This window comes from Benincasa hispida, chromosome 5 (assembly GCF_009727055.1).
Source record: "Benincasa hispida cultivar B227 chromosome 5, ASM972705v1, whole genome shotgun sequence".
Lineage (NCBI taxonomy): Eukaryota > Viridiplantae > Streptophyta > Magnoliopsida > Cucurbitales > Cucurbitaceae > Benincasa > Benincasa hispida.
In genome coordinates this window covers 19,502,536-19,519,905 of record NC_052353.1, presented here as the reverse complement: position 1 = coordinate 19,519,905, position 17,370 = coordinate 19,502,536, and positions in this window count along the sequence as shown.

Sequence of the window (17,370 nt, the reverse complement as noted above, 5' to 3'; positions counted from 1 at the left end):
CTAGGTGACCCTCGAACACTTTAGCCGAAAGGCCTTTGTAAATGGATCAACCAGGTTGTCTTCAGAGGCAATTGCGTGACAATCACGTCTCCTTGGTAATGATCTCCCTGATGAGATGGTACTTGCGCTTGATGTTTTTTCCACGCTTATGTCTTCTAGGTTCCTTGAGTTAGCAACTGCACCACTACTATCACAATAAAGAGTGATAGGCAGATGCATATTTGGAACAACTTCCAAATTGGGTAAGAAATTTTTGAGCCATACCTTTTCTTTAGCTGCTTCACTGGCAGTTACATACTCAACTTCCATGTGAAGGAACTCGTTTACAAGAGATCCATGAGTGGAAGCGAATCGTCCAAATCCCATTTAGATTGAAAATAAAAATTTATAGTAAACATACAGTTTATGCATTCTAAGTAAAATTACAACATGCTTTTTAAACAACAAAAAAGATTCAAGTGATTATACCTTTGAAGAACACTTCTTTTGTAAACCCTTGAACTATCACGAACTCTTCGAACAACAATAAAACTCAAACACAGCAACCTTGAAGACTTTCTTCAAGAATCTCACGAACAAAAAATGAGACACAACCACATGGATTCCTCGGTATACTCGCGGTGAGAACCCAGGAGTTGTGGACTCTAACTATTTTGGTTAGGAGGAAGTTTGTGATTTTGGAGGAGGAAGACAATTGAGGAAGAAGCACTCGTATAGAAAAGAAGCCTCAACCGTATAGTTAACAGTGTTTATTGTATAGTCACTGTAAATTTCGTGTAGAGAGCGAAAAGAGCCTCTTCGTTCACAGGAGATGAATTAGAGTGCAGGTTTAGCGCCATTTCCGTAGTGCTTTTTGATTGTGGTAAGGAGAATACTGTCCATTAGTTTTCCAAAGCAAGGGACTGGTCTTCCGGTTAGAAAAACATTGCCTCGCTTTCTCTGCTGATGCTAAGGTTAGAGCAGCTCTGCCCTTTCCTGGAATCACTCTCTATGGGCTAGTAAGAAGGCGTGTTCAAGCTCTCTTATAGATGGAAGCGAATGCGCTCTTTTTGGACAGTTTTTCAATAGAACATAGAGCTCTGCCCTTCCCAAGGCGTCTTTAAGGTGATCTCGTAGTTCCTACGGGGTGGAGATGATGGGGTCGGTCCATGAATTTTCCTTCGTTTTGCCACATTTCGCTCAAAGGGTTGAAGGGAGATAGTGCATCAAAGAAAGTCAGAGAGGCACGGGAAAGCTTTGAAAGAGCCTCCCCCTCAGGTAGTTATGGAAAAATAAAATCCTATTTTATTTATTCCATTTGCCATAAAAAAAAATTGTTTAACCACCCACTAAGGTGGTTAGAGAGAGAAATAAATTAATTATCCAAAATAATAAATAATATAAATAAATATGATAACCAACTTATCATATTTTATTTATACTTATAGTTTTAATATTGCATCACATACAATGTAAACTATAGTTATTTTTCTCTATTTTATGCATTTAATATAAATCATATTTATATTAATTTTGACAACTATGAATCTCATTTATAGAAAATATATTTGAATCACATTCAAATATTTATTCCTCCAATTAAACTATAATGTATTAAATACATTATGTCAATTATATCATATATAATTGAATCAATATATAATTAAATTCCCTCTTGTTAATTTGAACAATTTAAATTAACCCAAAACTGATTATCAACTAAATCCTTTTGAGCTACCAAGGGGACCTTATGAACCTATAGCTTGAAGCTCCAAGGGTACGTGAATAATTAATTAAATAGGTAGTTGGCGCTTATGCACATATAGTCGTGTGGTCAATAGGATAACAATCAAATATAGATTTTCAATCCCAAGAATTTCGGACCTTCTTGACCAATTAGCTAGTGCAAAGGTATTTTCCAAGGTGGATCTACATAGTGGATACCACCAAATAAGAATTAGACCAAGGGATAAGTGGAAAACCACATTCAAAACTAACCAAGGACTATTTGAGTGATTTGTAATGCCCTTCGGGATGTAAAAAGCACCTAGCACTTTTATGAGATTTATGAACCAAATATTTTTACCTTGCGTCAATAAATTTGTAGTCATTTACTTCAATGACATTGTAATTTATTGCAATACTGTCAATGACCACCTTACACACCTCCAGAAAGTATTCTCTATCATTGGATCTAATACTCTATACATCAATCCAAAGAAATGTGTCTTCTTATGCAGCAATATCAAATTTCTTGGCTCCCTTATTGGACAAGAAGGTGTCCAAGCAGATCCTAAAAAAATTGTAGCCATCAAAGAATGGTCAATCTACATCGGTAAAAAAGGTGCAATCTTTCCTTGGTTTAGCATCATTTTACCACAAATTTATTAAGAATTTTAGCTCCATGTTGCCCCTTTAACTTATTGTCTAAAGAAAGGTAATTTTTCATGGTCTAAGGAGACTTTTGATAGTTTTAATGCTTTAAAAGACAAACTAGCCAACCCACTAGTTTTAGCCCTCCTGGATTTTACTAAAGTATTTGAAGTAGCTGTAGATGCAAGTTCTATTGGCATAGGGGCTGTTCTCTCACAAGAATCCCATCCTTTAGAGTTTTTTAGTGAAAAGTTAAGCGAGGTTAGACAAAAGTGGTCCACCTATGAACAAAAACTTTATGCATTTGTCAGAATCCTCCATTAATAGAAACTTTATCTTATAGGCAAGGAATTTGTTTTAATAACCAATCCTTATTCCTTAAAATTCTTTCATTCTCAGAAAAACATTAGCTGAATGCATGCTAGATGGATTTCTTTTATAAAAAAAAAAATTGATTTTATCATCAAGCATACCTCCGGAATTACTAACAAAGTGGCCGATGCCTTGAGAAAGTCATCCCTCCTTACCATGCTTCAGAGTAAAATTATCGCCTTTTACCATCTACCAACTTGTTATAAGAATGACCTGATTTCCATGATATTCGGCAAACATGTTTCTCTAACTCTCTTCCTAAGGACTACCACCTTTTGGATGGTTCTTTTAGTTTTGTGGTAATAGGTTATGCATCCCACAAGGATCTCTACATGAGATTTATCATCATGGGAGCCCATTCGAGTGACCTAGCAGCTCATTTAGGCCGTGAATAAACCTATGGAACCCTTGTCAAACGTTTTTTCTGGCCTCAGCTTCGAAAAGATGTCAACAATTTAGTCAAAAGGTGCTTTACTTGTCCAATCTCTAAAAGTCACACTCAAAACACCGGTTTGTATACTTCTCTTCCAATCCCTACTAATATTTGGGAGGACTTATCAATATAATTTATATTAGGGTTGTTATAGTCAGAGAACGCGCAACGGAAGTACAACAAATCAATAAGCATTCTAATTTATTAATTTTGGCTTTAAATTAAGCATGCTCATAAACTAACAAGAGAGTTTCATGGCATACCTTAGTTGAACCACTAGAATCTTGATTTCAACTGCAAATCTTCTCCAAATGAACTTGTGAACCACCTCAAGGCCTTCCCTACTATTCTCTTGGTGTCTTAGATTGAGTTGTAGGACTTAAAATAAGCTTGAATAAAGGGAAATTGGAGAAGAAGATCAATGCTACACCATGGAAGAAGACCTTCCTCAACCTCAAGTTTTTCAAAAAAACTCAACAAATGCATGCTCGATTCTCAGCAAAAACTTCTCCATTTATTGCAAAACCATCATGCAAAGAGAATTGTTGAATGAAAAGCACCTCCTGCTTGGAAGATCGACTCAAGAAAGGAGTGGAGAATGTGTGAGCAACTTAGTTTTGAAAGTGGAGATATCCCACTTTTGGGATTTTTCATTTTCAATCTTTTTCAATTTTGTTTATTAAATTGATTTCCAAAATCAATTTTATTTTTAAAATTGAAAACTTTATTAATTTTACAAAATTAATTCATTAACTAATTTTCTAACAAAATTAATAATAAATAATTAATTATACTTAATTAAATATCAAATATTAAATTAATTTAATACAAATTCCTCCATCATGAATACCTATTCATGAATTTAATATTTAAATCATATTTAAATATTAATTGATTCTCCAATTCTGTTTAGTTCTAAAATTAAACGCATAATTTATCACATATAACTACTAATTCCCTTAATTCTAATTTGAACATTTCAAATTAACTTATCATCCTACACTCTAAGGTTAATCCATTTATGAGCTAGTTAGGGGGATCTCGTGGACCTGAAGATCATGGGCTCCAACGATGCGAGATTAATTGGCTAAACTCTTTAGCCCAAATTAATCCCCATTTGTTAACTACTAGGTCACTGATGCGTTGTGAATGTGATGAAATAATGGTGTATATTGCGATGGTGAATTATGCATTGCACATGCAAGTTTTCCTAGTAAAATCCAAGTATAAATCCTACTAGGTTGCCTAGTAAGTCCAGGGTCAAACACAGGGACTATTGAGACAATATACAATGGTAAGTTTTGATTTTTTGCGGTGACAAAAACAATAAGTTGGTTGGTATTTTTGTTTAGAGTATAAATCCTATGCGGCGGAGTTGAGTAAAGAGTTAATGACAGTGAAAGTTACAATGAGTATGCGAAGAACAGGCTGAGAAGGGTTTTAGCTAACACTTCCTAAGATTGCGTTCAAGTTATGCGATCATGCTACACACATACAACAACATGTCATCTCTTAATACAAATGCCATAGTTTCTATTCCTAGGATGCATGCGACATATACGATAATGTCTATAGGACTTATTTCTAAGCCTCTATTCTTGTCTATGCGATGATGAATGATACACACATATACAAGGCGACCACATACTATCATATCATATTTCTAGGGTGCATGCGATGCATGATAGAAGACAGAACTTATTTCTAAGTCTCTATCTTTTGCTTATGTGTTTCTAATCTGACTCTCTCAAGCCTAGATTCTAACCTGACTCTCTCAAGTCTAGGTTCTTTCTTTAGACTACCCTCTCAAGTATCTCTAAAGGGTGATGGACGCATACATAAGACAAGATGATCGCATAAAGTGAAGATCTTAGGTCATGCTAGCTAAATGCTTCTCAACCCTTTCAGAAATTTAGTTACTCATGCGCAATGTGAAGAGATTGAACAGATGTAGAGATGCAAATTCCATTTTATAGATAAGTTAGAATATAAAACAACAATGGAAGATAGGGATAAGAAGCCCGGTAGCAATGTCTTGCTTCCCGAGGCTTTTACACTGTGTTTTTCTCTACTCTGTCCAAAAGAATGTTCTTGCTTTCGCAAGAGTNCAATGTCTTGCTTCCCGAGGCTTTTACACTGTGTTTTTCTCTACTCTGTCCAAAAGAATGTTCTTGCTTTCGCAAGAGTCGGCCCTCTCTCCATTTGCAGCGCTTCCCAGTGGTCTCTTGAGCTAACCAGGAATGATCCTTTGGCGTCTTCTTTCTTCGCTCGCCTCCGCCTTCTAAGTGTAAGAATTACAGACTACGGCTATCTATCTATCTTCTATGTATATGGCGAAGAAGAACTCCAAAATTCTGAACTCCTTTAATGAAGCTGGCCTTCGGTATTTATAGAGCTTCAGGATGAAGAGCTTTCCTCTCAAATGATTGCAATGATGGAAAGTCATTAAATTTCTATCTAATGCGCTGATTAATGGTCACCGAAAAGTTGAATGTACTTGCTAAAGTGTGTCGTTAACGGATTGTCAACTAAATTCAGATTCGACCATCATCAGCTTTCTGTCCCATCGTGGTTTATTAAGCTTTCACGTTGATGCACCATCCTTATGCGGCCACCTTCTTGAGCAGATTTTCGCGAGCGCATACAATCACATTGTTCTACAGTCACAATCTTCTAATGTGCTCGGGTTCCGAATTCCTTGGATCGCAATTTGCTTTGCGCCAATGTATTTTTCTGCACAAAATAAGAAAATTAGTTGCTTTAATGCGATGGGTGCATGCGATCGCAATATTCTTAACTTAATGCTTTTGGACATGATTATGCATATTCTTATCGTCGCATTCCCACATTGTTTTATATTTTTACGTTGTAATAATATGCATTTTTTCCCGTTATCAGTCACTCCACTAAAGCCCAGAGTTGCACCCCTCACTGTAGATAAATTATGTCCACTCGATATAACCATGATTATAAATTAACCCTTCACAGGTTATTCATAATAACAGTTGGGTCAAATGACTGTTTTACCCTCGAGATTACCTTTTGTTCCTTAAGTCCCACTAACCCTCTAATGAACAATTGGTTTGTGACCCGATCAACAAACCGAGGTCCTCTCGGGCCAATCAGAGGGTGGGGCCCCTTGTTCAAGACCTAGAGTCAACACTTAAGGGAACAACCTCTCTACTATCCCTGGAAGCAGGTAGAAGTGAATTCCATCTTGTACCCTATGTCTCCATCTATCTATCCGGTCTTACGCCTGAAATTGAGGTTTATTGAACCGGCGTTGTTGAGCCAACCCTCAGCTATGAAAATATAAGGATAATCACGAATAAACAAGAGTTCATAGTTAGCTCAGGATTAAGGTTAAGTTACCTAGATCATCGCTTTGAAATAGTCAGTCTTAAACAGTAAACAACTTTATAAAGTAAGATGACTAATTTCGTGGTCCGGTCTTGTACAAACTCATTGCATAGGACGACCCCACTCCTCATGTCATAACATGTACGAATTACAATCACATTGTCTATAGCACTTTACAACTCCTTGAAACAACTACAGAGTGAGCCACATCCGATAGTGTTACCAAAATAAGGCACCCAACCTTATTCATATACTATAGATTATTTTGACAATTTACTTAAACTGATCCACTTTGATGTCTCCACATAAAGTTCAATTATTCATGTAATAGACATGGATATTTTAAGTTTATTGCATTTATTTCTAAAACCAAATAAGCAATTCATATATTCAATAACAACTTATTGAATTTTAAACATAAGTTTTATCGTTTACAAACCACGAGTTTTAAGACATAAAACCCAAAAAAGGGCTGCTAATGACACAAAGGGGGTTTGACTCTATATTTATTGTTATGGATAGGTTTAGCAAAATGACTCATTTTGTACCTTGTAAAGAAATATATGATGCTTTGAACATTGCTAATCTTTTCTTTCGAGTCATTGTCAGGCTTCATACAATTCCAAAGACAATTGTGTCTGATAGAGATGTCAAATTTATGAGTTTTTTTTTTAAAAAAAAAATTGTGGAAACATTTTGGCAGTAACCTCAAATTTAGCTATCCAAGCGACCCACAAACAAAAAGTCAAAAAAAAGTTAGAAACCAAACTTTGGGTAATATGCTTCGATGTCTAAGTGGAAATCTACCAAAATAGTGGGACACTAACCTTGCATAAATGGAGTTTGCTTGAGATAACATGCAGAGTAAATCAACAGGGAAGTGTCAATTTGAGATTGTATACACTAGACCCCCTCGTTTGACGTTTGATCTTACAACTCTTCCTTCTAATGTAAATAGTAGCAAAGAAGTTGAACAACTAGTTGAACGTATTCAAGAGCTTCCCTCTGAAGTCATTGACCACCTAGAGAAAGCAACCTCCACATATAAAGCCCAAGCGAATATTCATAAAAGACATGTTCATTCAAGTCAGAAGACCTTGTAATGATATATCTTCGAAAGGACCCCTTGCCAAAAGAAACATACAACAAACTTAATGACAAAAAAATTCAAACCATTTGTTATCCTTGAGAAATGTAGTGATAATGCTAACAAGATCGACCCCCATCTTCATTCAACATACACAATACTTTAAATGTTGCAGACATCTTCCCTTATCAAGCCCCAGATGAGTTCAAGCTTTCAACTTAAAACTTGGATAAGTTTAATTCTAAGAGGGTTGAGTTGATGTAGGGATATTAAAGGTATTTTGAACATTTCTTGTAAAGAGAGTATTTTGGGTTTTCTTATAAAGTGACAGATTGTATTCTCTTTTTAAATTTAGTTTTAATTTTAGAATAAGTGTGACAAAACCCTTCCCTTTGGGTCTATTGGTGACGTGAAATTAACCGAGGTCCTATGCCGCATGACTAAGTATGCGATACTCTAGCAATCTCACTAAGTGATGCAATGAAGGTTAAAGATGCTAAGTAATGAAGATGGAGATGGAGTCGAAGAAAATTATAGAAATGCATTGATCAAAAAATGTATTAATTTCTTAAGCTAAAATGTAATACAATACAATATAAAAAAAGAAGAGAAAATGAAAGGACCAGCTGGAAGCAATGTCTGCTGGCAGCAATGTCTTGCTTCCAGCAGATGTGTGTCAAGACTGCCGGTGGTGCTATGGATGGGCGGTGGAGCTGACTCTCTCGAGCTCTAACTCCGACAAAGGCTTCGGTCGTCACTTGGAATGGATGAAGGGGATGAAGAACTCTCAAGCTTTCTCCTCTTGCATTTGTCTGGATCATAAGAATCTGCCCTAAGACGAGCCTCAGGCGAAAAACATGGATGATCTGAAACTCTGCTCAGCGGCTTCAATTTATAGAGGTTGATCACCGATAACATTAATGGACCTGATCTGATTTTGACATTCGCGGCGTGATGGTCCTTTTCTGAATCTCTGTTGCTAACGACGTGATAGGTGAAATGTCAACATCATCTTTTGATACTCCTGAGATATGCGTTCATGTTGCATTTCACCAACCTTGCGTTCATCCCTCTATTATGGTTATCATCATGTAGCCATAATCTCCTTGGAATGACCGCATTCGCTCGATGGCCACAACTTCTCAGCAATGACCGTATTCGTTTGACGACCGCAACCTCTATGCGATGGACGCATGCTATTGATGGCCGCAACATCCATGCATCGAATGTATGCTTTCGCCTTTGCGATGGAGAAATTCTCCGCATGTGGTCGTCTTTGCGATAGCCCGGCTTCCGCGTATGCGTCCGCTTCTTGCGTTAGCTACAAAGATAGACAATTGAACGCATAATAACGCATAATAGTGGGTTAGACGAAATTCTTAATGTCGATGAACGCAAACTCATTTTCTCATGAATTCCTAACATAATCGCCGTATATTCTGCTTAACAACCCTCATAATTCGAAATAAAAGGCCTAAGATGACGTGCATTTCTGCATGTCATCACAAAAAACTTGATGTGTTGTTGTTATGTAGTGAAATAATGATAAAGGATGCGATGGTGAAAATGCGTTGTGCATGCAAGTTTTCTCAGTAAAATCGAAGTATAAATCCTACTGAGTTGCCTGGTCAGCCCAGAGTCGAACTCAGGGACTAGGGAAAACAGTATGCGATGGTAATTTTTTAGATCACTTTGCGGTGATAAATAAAATAAGTGGTTGGTTGGTTGGTTGTTTGAAATATAAAAGCTATGCGACGGATTTGAGAAAAGAGTTAATAATACGGAAGATGCGATGAATATGTGGGGGAACGGGTTGAGAAAGGATTTAGCTAACACTTCCTAGGATTGTGTTCATTGTTATGCGATCATGCTACATACATACAACAACAAATCATCTCTCAATGCAAATGTTATGACTTCTAGGTATAAGAACGCATGCGATATATGCGATGATGTCTATAAGACTTACACATAAGCCTCTATTCTTGTCTATGTGATGACGATTGACACACACACATACAAGGTGACCATATGCTACCATAACCTATCTCTAGGATGCATGCAATGCATGTAGGAAAACAGAGCTTATCTCTAAGTCTCTATCTCTTGCTTATGCAGATCTAATCTTGCTCTTTTGAGTCTAGATTCTAACCTAGCTCTTTCAAGTCTTAGGTTTTTTCTTTAGACTCTCTCTCTCGAGTAGCTCTAAAGGGTGTTGGGTGCAACATAAGACAAGATGATCGCATGCAATGAAGATCCTAGGTCATGTAAGCTAAGTATTCCTCAACCCACTCGACAAATTTAGCTACTCATGCGTATTTTATAGAGAGTGAACAGATGTAAAAGTGCAAGTTCCATTTTATATATATAAAATCGAAGTACAGAATGATAATGCGAAATAAGAATAAAGAACCTGGTAGCAATTTCTTGCTTCCCAAGGCTTTTACACTGTTCTTTTCTACTCTGCTCAAAAGATATTCTTGCTCTCGCAAGAGTCAGCCCTTTCTCTGTTTTTCCACGCCCCCTGGGTTCTCTCTCGAGCTGACCAGGACGATCTTCTGGCGTCTTTTCCCTTCTCTGCTTCCGCCTTCTAAGTATAAAATAAGAACTAAGAACAAGGCTAATTCCTTAACTGAACGAGCCCTTCACTGAAGATGGCCTTCGTTATTTATAGAGCTTCAGGGTGAAAAGCTTCTTCTCTCTTATGATTACACTGATGGGATGACATTAATTATCTGTCTGATGCGCAGAATAATTATCACCGAAAAGTTGAATGTACTTACTACAGTAGGTCGTTAACGGCTTGTCAACTTAATTCGGAATCGACCGTCATCAGCTTTCTATCCCATCGTGATTTATTAAGCTTTCACCCAGATGCACCCACCTTGATGTGCCCACTCTATGCAGCCACCTTCTTGAGCAGATTTTCGTGAGCACAAATGATCGCATAGCCTTGCGGTCGCAATCTCTTAATATGCTCGGACGTTAATTTCTTTGGATCGAAATTTCGCCTTGCGCCAACGCATTTTCTGCATAAAAATACATAAGTTAGCTGTTTTAATGTGATGGACGCATGCGATCGTAATGTTGTGAACTTAATGCTTTTGGACGCAATGTTGTATATTTTTACCATCACAATCCTGCATTGTTTTATAATTTTACGTTGTAATAGTGTGCATTTCTGCCTGTTATCATCTATTTAAAGGATAGGTTAGTTAATTAGGTGATTACAAGCTCTTTCCCTTTGGGCCTATTTAAAGGGAACTTATCACTCATTTTAAATCATTAATAAAAATTTGAGCTCCATGATTCTTCCAAAATTTCTCAAAGACTCTTTAGTCTTCACCATATTTTCTGTCCAATTTCCTTCTCTTTCAAGAAGGCTCCCACAAGCATTGATTCATCTTCAGAGTCACAGTAAGGAAGACTTTGTGTTAAGGAGATGAATGGAGCGCAAACTCACAAACACGTTCTCTGTTTAGGTATTTATTTGTTTAACCATTTTAATGTATGTTTAGTATTGAATAAAAACAAAGTGATCCAATGCTTCTGCTATGGGATGAAGTGTTCATTCCCTTCACATGCCTCTTTGGCTCCTTCGACTCCCTCTGGTGTTGCACAGTCCTTGCCCTTGCTAGGGGACTAAGTCACAAATGTGTTATTCCTCTTCTTCCAGATGAGGGGGCATGTGTTGACGTTGTAGAGGTTCATTCGATGGTGGGATCTTTGGATTCTACTCCAGATGGTTTGGGTATACATTTGCTTACCCTTATGTTCCATCACCTCTGGTCAAGATGGTGAATGATGTTATTGTTGTGGTTGCTCCTCGGGTGGAGTCTCAGGATTTTGATCTTGGTGGTTTAGGATGTTTGTCAGGTTCTCCTCAAGCCAAAGAAGCCTTTTCTCTTCCTTTGATGTTGGTCTCTCAATGTGTCGTTTCTCTAACGATAACATGTCATTTTGTGGCTGATGAATGTAATCTTTTGATGGACCTCCAAGCCCCTTTGATCTTTCAAAGGACTTAGGCTAGTTTTTTTATTTTTAGTTGTGGTTTTATTTGTTGCTTATTGGCTCGAGCTGTGAGCTTGTCTTTTTTATTTGTTTCTTTTGTTTGCGGGATCTAATACTAGTGTTTTTAGGCATTGTGCTTTCTTGTGCCTTGACCTTGGGCTAAGAGGTTCTTGTTTTTGCAATACTACATACTACAACATTTTTTACTTTTTTTTACACACATTTTGTGGAAAATTTATTATTTTTCCTCATATTACAAGAGTACAATGTCCCTAATTTAAATAGAGTACAAACTTAATGAAATAAGAAAAATATTGATAGAAAAGGAAAGAATCTAACACAATAATTACAACAAATAAGATCAAATAAAATAAAATATTTGCATAAATCAACACTCCCCCTCAAGCTGGTTTAAAGATGTCTTCTATTGCCAACTTGCTAATCAATTTGTCAAATTGTAATCTAGAAAGCCCCTTCGTCAATACATCAGTAATTTGCTCAGTTGTAGGGAGATAGGTAGTACATATCACTCCAGTATCAATCTTTTCCTTTATAAAGTGTTTGTCAACCTCTACATGTTTTGTTCTATCATGTAAGACTTGGTTGTGTGCTATAGAGATAGCATCCTTATTGTCACAGCAGACTCATATGGGTGATACCTGGATAAGTTTCAATTCTTCCAACAATCTTTTTATCCATATGCCCTCACAAATGTCATGTGCTAAAGCCCTGAACTCTACTTCAGCACTACTTCTGGCTACCACACTTTGTTTTTTGTTTCGCCATATAACAAAATTGCCTCCAACAAAGGAACAATACCTAGAAGTTGATCTCCTATCTGTGGTACTACCTACCCAATCAGCATCATTATAAATTTCCACTTGTAAATGACCATTCTTCTTAAATAGTATCCCTTTTTCTGAAGTCCCTTTCAAATATCTTAGAATTTTGTAGACAACGTCAAAGTGCTTTAGCCCTGGGGCTTGCATGAACTGGCTCACCATACTGACAGCAAAAGCAATGTCTGGAAGGGTATGGGATAGATAAATAAATCTTCCCACGAGTCTCTGGTATTTCTCCTTGTCTTTTATCTCCATATCTTTTGTGGCTTGCAATTTTAAGTTTGGCTCAATAGAAGTTTCTGCTGTACGAAAACCAAGTAAACCCGTCTCTTTGAGTAAATCAACGACATATTTTCTTTGATTAACAAAAATATCTTGTTTTGATCTAGAAAATTTCATCCCTAGGAAGTATTTCAAGGTTCCTAGGTCTTTAATTTGGAATTCATTAACTAGCTTGCCCTTCAAATTGTTTATCTCAGCTTCATAATTACCTGTAAGAATGATATTATCACATAAACTATTAAAACAACCATTTTATCATGACTAGTATGTCTGTAGAAAATGGTATGATCTGCTTGACTCTGAAGAAAACCATAACCTGTCACTGCTTTCTCAAAACGTCCAAACCATGCTCTAGGAGATTACTTAAGACCATAGAGAGATTTCTTTAACTTGCAAACTTTGTTGGTTCCAAGGGTGGCTTCAAACCCTGGTGGTAAGTTCATAAATACCTTCTTTTCAAGCTCACCATTAAGGAAGGCGTTTTTTACGTCAAGTTGATAAAAATGTCACTCACAATTAATTGCAATAGATAACAATACTCTAATGGAATTGATTTTTGCAACAGGGGTAAATGTTTCATGATAATCAATCCCATAGGTTTGTGTAAAGCCTTTAGCAATCAATCTTGCTTTGTATCTTTCAACGTTCCCATCAACTTTGCACTTTATAGTAAATACTCATGTACATCCTACTGTTCTCTTATTTTTTGGAAGCTCAACAACTTCCCACGTGCCATTTTCTTTTAGAGCACTCATCTCTTCCATAACTGCTAAGTTCCAATTCAGATCATTCAAGGTTTCCTGTATATTCCTTAGATTTGTTATCCTAGATGTGAAAGCTCTATAATCATCAGACAATCTATGGTAAGAGAGTAGTTTGCAATAGGGTATTTGGTGCACTGAAGAATACCTTTTCTATGGGCTATCGGAATGTCAAGATAAGAGATATTAGATAAAGAATTAGAAGGAGAAGAAGAACTAGAAGAAAGAGGAATCGAATGTCTAATACCTGGATCTTCAGGATCACTCATCGGAGTATTTGATTGGTCCTGTGATAAGTCAATATTTGATCTCGATCTCTTTGAGTTAGTTTCTTCTAGTATAAACCTGAAGTTCGGGATTTCGAGTTAGTGTTTCTCCCCCTGAAGAAGAAATGTCCACACTTGGCATCAACGGACTAGAATTCATAATTTCAGGACCACTAGTGTTTGAGAGAGATGAAGTTTTCCAAAATTATCTTCAAGGTTAGATGTCTCCCCCTGAAGAGAATTTGGGCTAAAAAAAGGTTGATTTTCCAAAAAAGACACATCCATACTCTCAAAATACTCATTGGTCAAAGGATCAACACATTTGTAAGCCTTCTTATGAGGGACAACCTACAAAAATATATTTAGTAGCTCGAGGGTCAAGTTTAGTTCGAGAGAGAGTCGAAGTATAGACATAAGCAGTACACCCAAATAATTTAATTGGTAAATCGGAGGACAGTCGGTTATTAGAAAAAGACTCATTGAAGTAATTTATAGGAGTTTTAAAACTCAAAACCTTAGACGACATTCTATTAATCATATATGCAGCCGTAAGAAGAGCATCACCCCACAAATATGTTGGAACATTCATAGAAAACATCAAGGCATGAGCAACTTCAAGTAAGTGTCTATTTTTTCGCTCAGCAATGTCATTCTGCTGAGGCGTGTCACAACATGTAGCCTGATGAAGAATACCCTTATCTTGTAAAAAAATCGGTTAATGATTCATTGAAATACTTAGTGTTGTTATCAGAGTGAAGAATTCGAATTTTAGTTTGGAATTGAGTCTCAATCATATTATAAAACTGAACAAAGACCTCTTTGACCTCTGACTTTTTTGTTAACAAATAAAGCCAAGTTAAATGAGTGTGATCATCTATAAAGGTAACAAACCAACGTTTACCACTCCGAGTCAAGACTTTAGACGGACTCCAAATATCAGTATGAATTAAGGAAAAAGGTGATGATGCCTTATAAGGTTTATACAAATAAGTAGATCAGTGATGTTTGGCAAAAATGCAACTTTCACATTGAAAAATAGAACGATCAAAACCTTTGAATTGGTGGGGAAACAAATACTTTAAGTAGATGAAATTCGGATGCTCTAATCTATGATGCCAAAGCATTATAGTTTCTTTAACAAAAGGAGAACAAACACTACTCAAGCTTTGAACTTTTTTATGACTAGTGGAAATGTCGTCAAAGTAGTAGAGACCATCAATCATCTTAGTACGTCCAATCGTCCCCCCGAGTCCTAATCCTGAAAGATACACTGAGTTTCACAAAAGATAAGACGACAATTAGCATCCTTAGAGATTTCACTCACAGACAACAAATTATTGGTTAATTTGGGAACATGAAGGACAAAACGGAGTCTTGTAGTCAAAGGAATAGTTCCTTTTCCTGCAATAGAGGTGTAGCTACCATCAGCAATGCAAATCTTTTCATTGCAATACACAGCGAATATGAGTCAAATAAGCAAGGGGAATTAGTCATATGATCGGAGGCTCCAGAATCAATAATCCACGGAGATGAATTAATACAAGAGAGAGCTTGAGGACAAGTACCTGGTTGTATCAAGGAAACACTAGGATTACCAGATGAGGAAGTGGACTTTAACAGCTTCAGAATTTGGTCAATTTGCTTTTTGCTAAATGGGCTAGAGTCAGCAACATGAGCATTAGAGGTATGCTGATGAAAATTTCGCTCACCTTGCTTAGAACTTTTCCAATTCGCAGATTTTCCATGAAGTTTCCAACAAGTTTCACGCGTATGACGAGGTTTATTGCAATGGTCATGCCAGATTCGAGGCTTTTCATGTGGCTTGTTGGATTGATCAGAAGTCTTCATCGCAGTATTTTCGATCACCAACGCAGATCATTCAATTGAATCAATAGGTTTTTTGCATATCATAACATTCTTGTGATTTTCTTCCCTGCGAACTATTGATTCAGTGATACCAAGACTCGCCTGAGCAGTGGCAGCTGTCGAACCCAACTGCGGCGGACCAAACGAGTGAGCAATGTCAACTGCGGCGGACCAAAAGGGGTGAGGAACGAGCAACGTCAACTGCGGCGGACCAAACGAACAGCTATGAGTAGTGGGAGCGGCGGACTCCGAACCCTAAAAAAACTGACGAGCCTTGAAAAAACACCCACGTCAACTACGAACCCTGAAAAAACCTGACGAAACCAATGGAGAAACGACAGTCAGCGGTCTCTGAATGTCCGACGATAGCAACGAATAAGGGAAAAAGTCGTCGGCGGCAGCGGCAACACTCCTAGATTTGTTTTTTTAGGTTTTTTTTAGAAAATTAGGGTGTTAGGGCTTGAGTATAATTATTCTCTGATACTATGTGGAGAATGTATTATTTTTTCTCATATTACAAGAGTACAATGTCCCTAATTTAAATACAAACTTAATGAAATAAGGAAAATATTGACAGAAAAAGAAAGAATCTAACACAGTAATTACAGTAAATAAGATAAAATAAAAGAAAATATTTGCATAAATCAACATATTTGCATCGTGAAAAGTCCCTAATACGTCGACATAAGATATCCCGATGCAAACAACATTCTCCCTCACATAGGCAATTTGCATTGGCATAAGCTTGCTTCTGCCAACGCAAATCAACACTTTGGTATATATTTTCTCCCCACGCAAGAATTTGACGTTTTTGCCAACGTAGTCTGTATTATTTTTTAATACAAGATATATGTTTTTATTATGTTCTCAAATTTCGTTACTTTACTACCTAATTGATATATATTGAATATTCAATTGAATCAAGAAAGCACTTCAGTCTAGACCAATGATGAGAAATGACATTGGTGTATCAACATTCAGTTAACATGCATTTTTGGAGTAAATGGATAGTAAATTAGGCATGTCATCAGTGTATCAATATTCATATATCATGTATTGTAGTAAACCAGATTTATCATTATTGTATCATGGTTCAATTTGACATGCATTTTACTTGTAAATCATGTCTATACCAATGTATATCAAGATTTATTTCACAATGATATATTATGTTTTTTTTAATACAATAATTGTAGGGACAAAAGATCAAACCTCCAAATTAAAAAAAGCATGCCAATTACTAGTGAATTAACTCACTTAGCATATATTAACAAGCATTCATTGGTCTTTGAAATGGAAATCACTGTTGAACATGTGGGTAAATTAGAACAATGAAAATAAATCAATTGAATTTCAAATATTTTTGTATATTTTTTAAATATAAAAACAGTTGCTAGCCACACAAGGAAAACATTGACTTATGCCATCATTTTTTTACTTCACATGCCTATGTTCTTTTTTTGTATGAGTTAAAAAAATTGGTTGGGGATTGAATTATTCATCCTTCGTATCTCATCCATCAAGCTATGCTTAAGTTGATCACACAAAACAAACGGACACAAAATAATGCTAATTTAATGACAAATCAATAATAGATAAGGCGAACCAACCATTACTACATAAAACAAAAACATAACACTTACCCTTATTTAAATTAATAATACATACTTTTTAAAATGTTATATATATTTGTAAATACTTGTATTATAATACATATTTATACACTTTGAATAATGAA